This window comes from Grammomys surdaster, unplaced genomic scaffold, assembly GCF_004785775.1.
Source record: "Grammomys surdaster isolate TR1022 unplaced genomic scaffold, NIH_TR_1.0 168, whole genome shotgun sequence".
Classification (NCBI taxonomy): Eukaryota; Metazoa; Chordata; class Mammalia; order Rodentia; family Muridae; genus Grammomys; species Grammomys surdaster.
In genome coordinates this window covers 9,358,639-9,365,479 of record NW_021604616.1, presented here as the reverse complement: position 1 = coordinate 9,365,479, position 6,841 = coordinate 9,358,639, and the positions used below count along the sequence as shown (strand labels likewise).

Here is a 6,841-nt window from a genome sequence, read left to right as displayed (position 1 = left end):
TCGATGGCTTCTTGCAATGCTAAGCCTCAGCTCCTCTTCGAGACTCTTTGATGCCTTAAAATCCAGTAACACCTACATGACTCTTACTCATTACCCTGTATATCTGAAGCACAAAGTACAAACTTGGCCATTTCTGGAACGCACCTTCTTTGGTTTATCAGAAAATACTTTCAAGAAGATTTCGCCTGAGTGATGATAGTCTCTACTTAATCAGCACTAATATCTTAGCTCCAACTAATCAGCATCAACTGTGCCAGTAGTCTCCTTCTCCTCTTGACTCCAAAGCCAGAGCCAAATGAGCAAAGCTGCAGAGTTCTGTTGCTTCCTGGTTCTGGAAGACCCTTCTTATCGGCCAAATGTTGATGGGTTTCCTGGCGGGCAAGCCCATGGAAGAGGCCCCGGGGGAGGTTGAGCATGTTCATGGACCCAGTGACCCTTGCATACATGTTCTTGATGCCGATGAGGCAGATGGTGATAATGGCCCTGTGGCAGCAGAGGCCGTAACCTCTGGGTTATTTCTTTTTTTTTTCTTTTTTTTTTTTTATTGGATGATTTATTTACATTTCCTATGTTGTCCCCTTACCCCATCCCCCACCACCCCCTCGGAACCCCCAATCCCCTCGCCCCTCCTCCTTCTTCTCTGTGGATGTAACCTCTATCTACACCGCCCCACTCCCACCTCCCCACCCTCAAAATTCCCACCCCCTGGGGCATCCAGCCTTCATGAGGTCAAGGTTCTCTTCTTCCACCTATGCCCAGCAGGGCCCTCCACTTTTACATATTCAGCTGAAGCCCTGGATCCCCCCCTAAGTGCTCCCAGGCTGGTGGTTTAGACCCTGGGAGCTGTAGTTGGTTGGTATTGTTGCTCTCCTCATGGTGCCACAAACCCTTTCAGCTCCTTCAGTCTTCACTCTAACTCCTCTATTGAGAACCCCATGATCAGTTCAATGGCTAGTTGTGAGCATCTGCCTCTGAATATGTCTGACTCTTGAAGGCCTCTGAGGAGATATCCATATCAGGCTCTTATCAGCATGCACTTCCTGACTTCCACATCAGCATCTACCTTTGGTGATTGCACATGGGATAGATACTCAGGTGGAGTGGTCTTGAGACGGCCCCTCCTTCAGTTTCTGTCCCTCACTTTGTCTCCATATTTGCTCCCTTGAGTATTTTGTTGCTCCTTCTAAGAAGGACCGAATCACCCTCACTTGGTCTTCCTTCTTTATGGGCTTCATGTGGCCTGTGAGTTGCATCTTGGGCATTTCAAGGTTCTAGGCTAATATCCAATAATCAGTGAGTGAATACCATGTGTGTTCTTTTGTGATTGGCTTACCTCACTCAGGATGATCATTTCTAGTTCCATCCATTTACCTAGGAACCTCTCGAATTCATTGTTTTTAATAGCTGAGTAATACTCCATTGTGTAAATATACCACATTTTTTTAATCCATTCCTCAGTTGAAGGACATGTGGGTTGTTTCCAGCTCCTGGCTATTATAAATAAGGCTGCTATGAACATAGTTGAGCATATGTCCTTGTTATATGTTCGAGCATCTTCTGGGTATATGCCTAGGAGTGGTATAGCTGGATCCTCGGGTAATGCTATGTCCAATTTTCTGAGGAACCGCCAGACTGATTTCCAAAGTGGTTGCACCATCTTGCAGTCCCACCAACAACGGAGGAGTGTTCCTCTTTCTCCACACCCTCGCCAGCATCTACTATCACCTGAGTTTTTAATCTTAGCCATTCTGACTGGTGTGAGATGGAATCTCAGGGTTGTTTTGATTAGCATTTCCCTGACGACTAAGGATGCTGAACATTTCTTTCGATGCTTCTCGGCCATTCGAGTTTCTTCCGTTGAAAATTCTTTGTTAAGCTCTATACCCCATTTTTTAATAGGGTAATTTGGTTGTCTGGAGTCTAATTTCTTGAGTTCTTTGTATATATTGGATATTAGCCCTCTATCAGATGAAGGATTGGTAAAGATCTTTTCCCAATTTGTTGGTTGTCGTTTTGTCCTATTGACAGTGTCCTTTGCCTTACAGAATCTTTGCAATTTTATGAAGTCCCATTTGTCAATTCTCGATCTTAGAGCATATGCCATTGGAGTTCTGTTCAGGAACTTTTCCCCTGTGCCCAAGTATTCGAGGCTTTTCCCCACCTTCTCTTCTATTAGTTTCAGTGTATCTGGTTTTATGTGGAGGTCCTTTATCCACATAGACTTGATCTTTGTACAAGGGGATAAGAATGGATCAATTTTCATTCTTCTACATGTTGTCTTCCAGTTGAACCAGCACCATTTGTTGAAAATGCTGTCCTTTTTCCACTGGACAGTTTTAGCTCCTTTGTCAAAGATCAAGTGACCATAGGAGTGTGGGTTCATTTCTGGGTCTTCAATTCTATTCCATTGATCTTCCTGCCTGTCTCTGTACCAATACCAGGTAGTTTTTATCACTATTGCTCTGTAGTACAGCTTGAGGTCAGGGATGGTAATTCCTCCAGAAGTTCTTTTATTGTTGAGAATAGTTTTCGCTATCCTGGGTTTTTTGTTATTCCATATGAATTTGAGAATTTCCTTTTCTAACTCTGTGAAGAATTGAGATGGGATTTTAATGGGGATTGCATTGAATCTGTAGATTGCTTTTGGCAAGATGGCCATTTTTGTTATATTAATCCTGCCAATCCATGAGCATGGGAGATCTTTCCATCTTCTGAGATCTTCTTCAATTTTTTCTTCAGAGACTTGAAGTTCTTGTCATACAGGTCTTTCACTTGCTTGGTTAGATTCACACCAAGGTATTTTATATTATTTGCAACTATTGTGAAGGGTGTCATTTCCCTAATTTCTTTTTCAGTCTGTTTATCTTTCATGTAGAGGAAGGCTACTGATTTGTTTGAGTTGATTTTATAACCAGCCACTTTGCTGAAGTTGTTTATCAGGTTTAGGAGTTCTCTGGTGGAAGTTTGGGGGTCACTTAAGTATACTATCATATCATCTGCAAATAGCGATATTTTGACTTCTTCCTTTCCTATTTGTATCCCTTTGACTTCTTTTTGCTGTCTAATTGCTCTGGCTAAGACTTCCAGTACTATATTGAATAGGTAGGGGGAGAGTGGGCAACCTTGTCTAGTCCCTGATCTTAGTGGGATTGCTTCAAGTTTCTCTCCATTTAGCTTGATGTTGGCTACTGGTTTGCTGTAAATTGCTTTTACTATGTTTAGGTAGGGGCCTTGAATTCCTGATCTTTCCAAGACTTTTATCATGAAGGGATGTTGAACTTTGTCAAATGCTTTCTCAGCATCTAGTGAGATGATCATGTGGTTTTTTTCTTTAAGTTTGTTTATATAGTGGATTACATTGATGGATTTCCGAATATTGAACCATCCCTGCATTCCTGGGATAAAACCTACTTGATCATGATGGATGATTGTTTTGATGTGGTCTTGGATTCGGTTTGCTAGAATTTTATTGAGTATTTTTGCATCGATGTTCATAAGGGAGATTGGTCTGAAGTTCTCTTTCTTTGTCGGGTCCTTGTGGGGTTTGGGTATGAGTGTAATTGTAGCTTCATAGAACGAATTGGGTAGTGTTCCTTCTGTCTCTATTTTGTGGAATAGTTTGAAGAGAATTGGTATTAGGTCTTCCTTGAAGGTCTGATAGAATTCAGCACTAAAACCATCTGGTCCTGGGCTTTTTTTAGTGGGGAGGCTTTTGATGACTGCTGCTATTTCCTGAGGGGTTATGGGACTATTTAGATGGTTTATCTGCTCCTGGTTTAACTTCGGTACCTGGTATCTGTCTAGGAAATTGTCCATTTCATCCAGGTTTTCCAGTTTTGTTGAGTATAGGCCTTTGTAGTAGGATCTGATGAGTTTTTGAATTTCTTCAGTTTCTGTTGTTATGTCTCCCTTTTCAGTTCTGATTTTATTAATTTGGATACTGTCTCTGTGCCCTCTGGTTAATCTGGCTAAGGGTTTATCTATCTTGTTGATTTTCTCAAAGAACCAACTCCTGGTTTTATTGATATTTTCTATTGTTCTTTCTGTTTCTATTTGGTTGATTTCAGCCCTGAGTTTGATTATTTCCTGCCTTCTACTCCTCCTGGGTGTATTTGCTTCTTTTTGTTCTAGAGCTTTTAGTTGTGCAGTCAACTTGTTAGTGTGTGCTCTTTCCAGTTTCTTTTTGTAGGCACTTAGAGCTATGAGCTTTCCTCTTAGCACTGCCTTCATGGAGTCCCACAAGTTTTGGTATGATGTGTCCTCATTTTCATTGAATTCTAAAAAGTCTTTTATTTCTTTCTTTATTTCTTCCTTGACCAAGTCATCATTGAGTAGAGAGTTGTTCAGTTTCCATGTGCAAGTGAGTTTTCCATTGTTTTTGTCATTATTAAAGACCAGTCTTAGTCCGTGGTGATCTGATAAGATGCAAGGGATTATTTCAATCTTTTTGTATCTGTAGAGGCTTGTTTTGTGACCAATTATATGGTCTATTTTGGAGAAGGTACCATGAGGTGCTGAGAAAAAGGTATATTCTTTTGTTTTAGGATGAAATGTTCTATAGATGTCTGTTAAGTCCATTTGGTTCATAACTTCTGTTAATTTCAAAGTGTCTCTGTTTAGTTTCTGTTTCCATGATCTGTCCATTGCTGACAGTGGGGTGTTGAAATCCCCCACTATTATTGTGTGAGGTGTAATGTGTGTTTTGAGCTTTAGTAAAGTTTCTTTTATGTATGTAGGTGCCCTTGCATTTGGAGCATAGATGTTCAGAATTGAGAGTTCACCTTGGTAGATTTTTCCTTTGATGAGTATGAAGCGTCCTTCCTTATCTTTTTTGATTAATTTTGGATGAAAGTCAATTTTATTTGATATTAGAATGGCTACTCCAGCTTGTTTCTTGGGACCATTGGCTTGAAAATTTGTTTTCCACCCTTTTATTCTGAGGTAGTGTCTGTCTTTGTCACTGAGGTGCGTTTCTTGTATGCAGCAAAATTCTGGGTCTTGTTTGTGTATCCAGTCTGATAGTCTGCGTCTTTTTATTGGGGAATTGAGACCATTGATGTTAAGAGATATTAAGGAAAAATGATTGTTGCTTCCTGTTATTTTTGTTATTAGAGGTAAAGTTATGTTTGTATCTTTTTTGGGGGTTGTTGGAAGATTACTTACTTGCTTTTCCTAGGTTGTAGTTTCCCTCCTTGTGTTGGCATTTTCCATCAATTATCCTTTGAAGTGCTGGGTTTGTGGGAAGATATTGTGCAAATTTGGTTTTGTCATGGAATATCTTGGTTTCACCATCTATAGTGATTGAGAGTTTTGCTGGGTATAGTAATCTGGGCTGGCAATTGTGTTCTCTTAGTGTCTGTATGATGTCAGTCCAGGCTCTTCTGGCTTTTATAGTCTCTGGTGAGAAGTCTGGTGTAATTCTTTTAGGTCTGCCTTTATATGTTACTTGACCTTTTTCCCTTACTGCTTTTAGTATTTTTTCTTTGTTTTGTGCATCTGATGTTTTGATTATTATGTGACGGGAGGTATTTCTTTTCTGGTCTAGTCTATTTGGTGTTCTGTAGGCTTCTTGTATGTTTATGGGCATCTTCTTCTTTGGGTTAGGGAAGTTTTCCTCAATAATTTTGTTGAAGATATTTACTGGCCCTTTAAGTTGGGAATCTTCATTCTCATCTATACCTATTATCCTTAGGTTTGGTCTTCTCATTGTGTCCTGGATTTCCTGGATGTTTTGAGTTAGGAGTTTTTTGCATTTTGCATTTTCTTTGACAACTGTGTCAATATTTTCCACCGTATCTTCTGCATTTGAGATTCTCTCTTCTATCTCTTGTATTCGGTTGGTGATGCTTGCGTCTGTGACTCCTGATCTCTTTCTTAGGTTTTCTATCTCCATGGTTGTCTCCCTTTGAACTTTCTTTATTGTTTGTATTTCTAGTTTCAGATCCTGAATGTTTTTGTTTAATTCCTTCTTTGTGTTTTCTTCCATTTCTTTAAGGGATTTCTGTGATTCCTCTTTAAGGGCTTCTATCTGTTTACTTGTACTCTCCTGTATTTCTTTAAGGGAGTTACTTAATTCCTTCTTATAATCCTCTATCATCATCATGAGAAGTGATTTTAATTCTGAATCCTGCTTTTCAGGTGTGATGGGGTGTTCAGGGCTTGCTATATTGGGAGAATTGGGCACTGATGATGCCAAGAAACTTTGGTTTCCATTGCTTATGTTCTTGCGCTTGCCTTTCGCCATCTGGTTAACTCTAGTGGTACCTGCCCTCACTGTGTAAAACTGGAGTCTGTATTTCCAGTTATCTTGCTTATTGCAGAGCTCTTCAGAGTCCAGAGGTCTCTGTGGTCTTATGCTCCTAATCTCCTGGGTGGAATAACTCCTGGGACTCAGGCCACCTCTTGGATCTGGAAATCCTTCTGCTCTGAGTGCAGTGGGTCCTCGATGACTCAGGATTCAGTTTCAGCTGCTCTGAGTGCAGTTCCTCCAGCTGTTCTGAGTGCAGTGGCTCCTGGATGACTCAGGATTCAGTTTCTCAACAGGACAGGAGCAGACCGACTCTGTGGCAGCTGCTCTGAGTGCAGTGGCTCCTGGATGACTCATGATTCAGTTTCTCCACAGGACAGGAGCAGACCAACTCTGTGTCTGCTCCAGCCCAGAGGACCAGGCAGGGGCAGAAGGGAAGTGGAATTCCGGAGGGGCGGGGTTTGGGTAGCTGCTGTGCCCTGGATGTCCCTGGCTCCCCGATCTATCTCTGGGGTTTAGGGAGTGAGATGGAGTTCTTACCAGCTGCTCTGAGTGCAGTGGCTCCTGGATGACTCAGGATTCAGTTTCTCAACA

The 6,841-nt window shown here is 41.2% G+C and overlaps 1 pseudogene; it reads right to left on the bottom strand.

Annotated features, from left to right (window-relative positions):
• Window positions 1-224: 224 nt before the first annotated feature.
• Window positions 225-6,841, bottom strand: part of LOC114620382 — a 7,636-nt pseudogene continuing 1,019 nt past the window's right edge.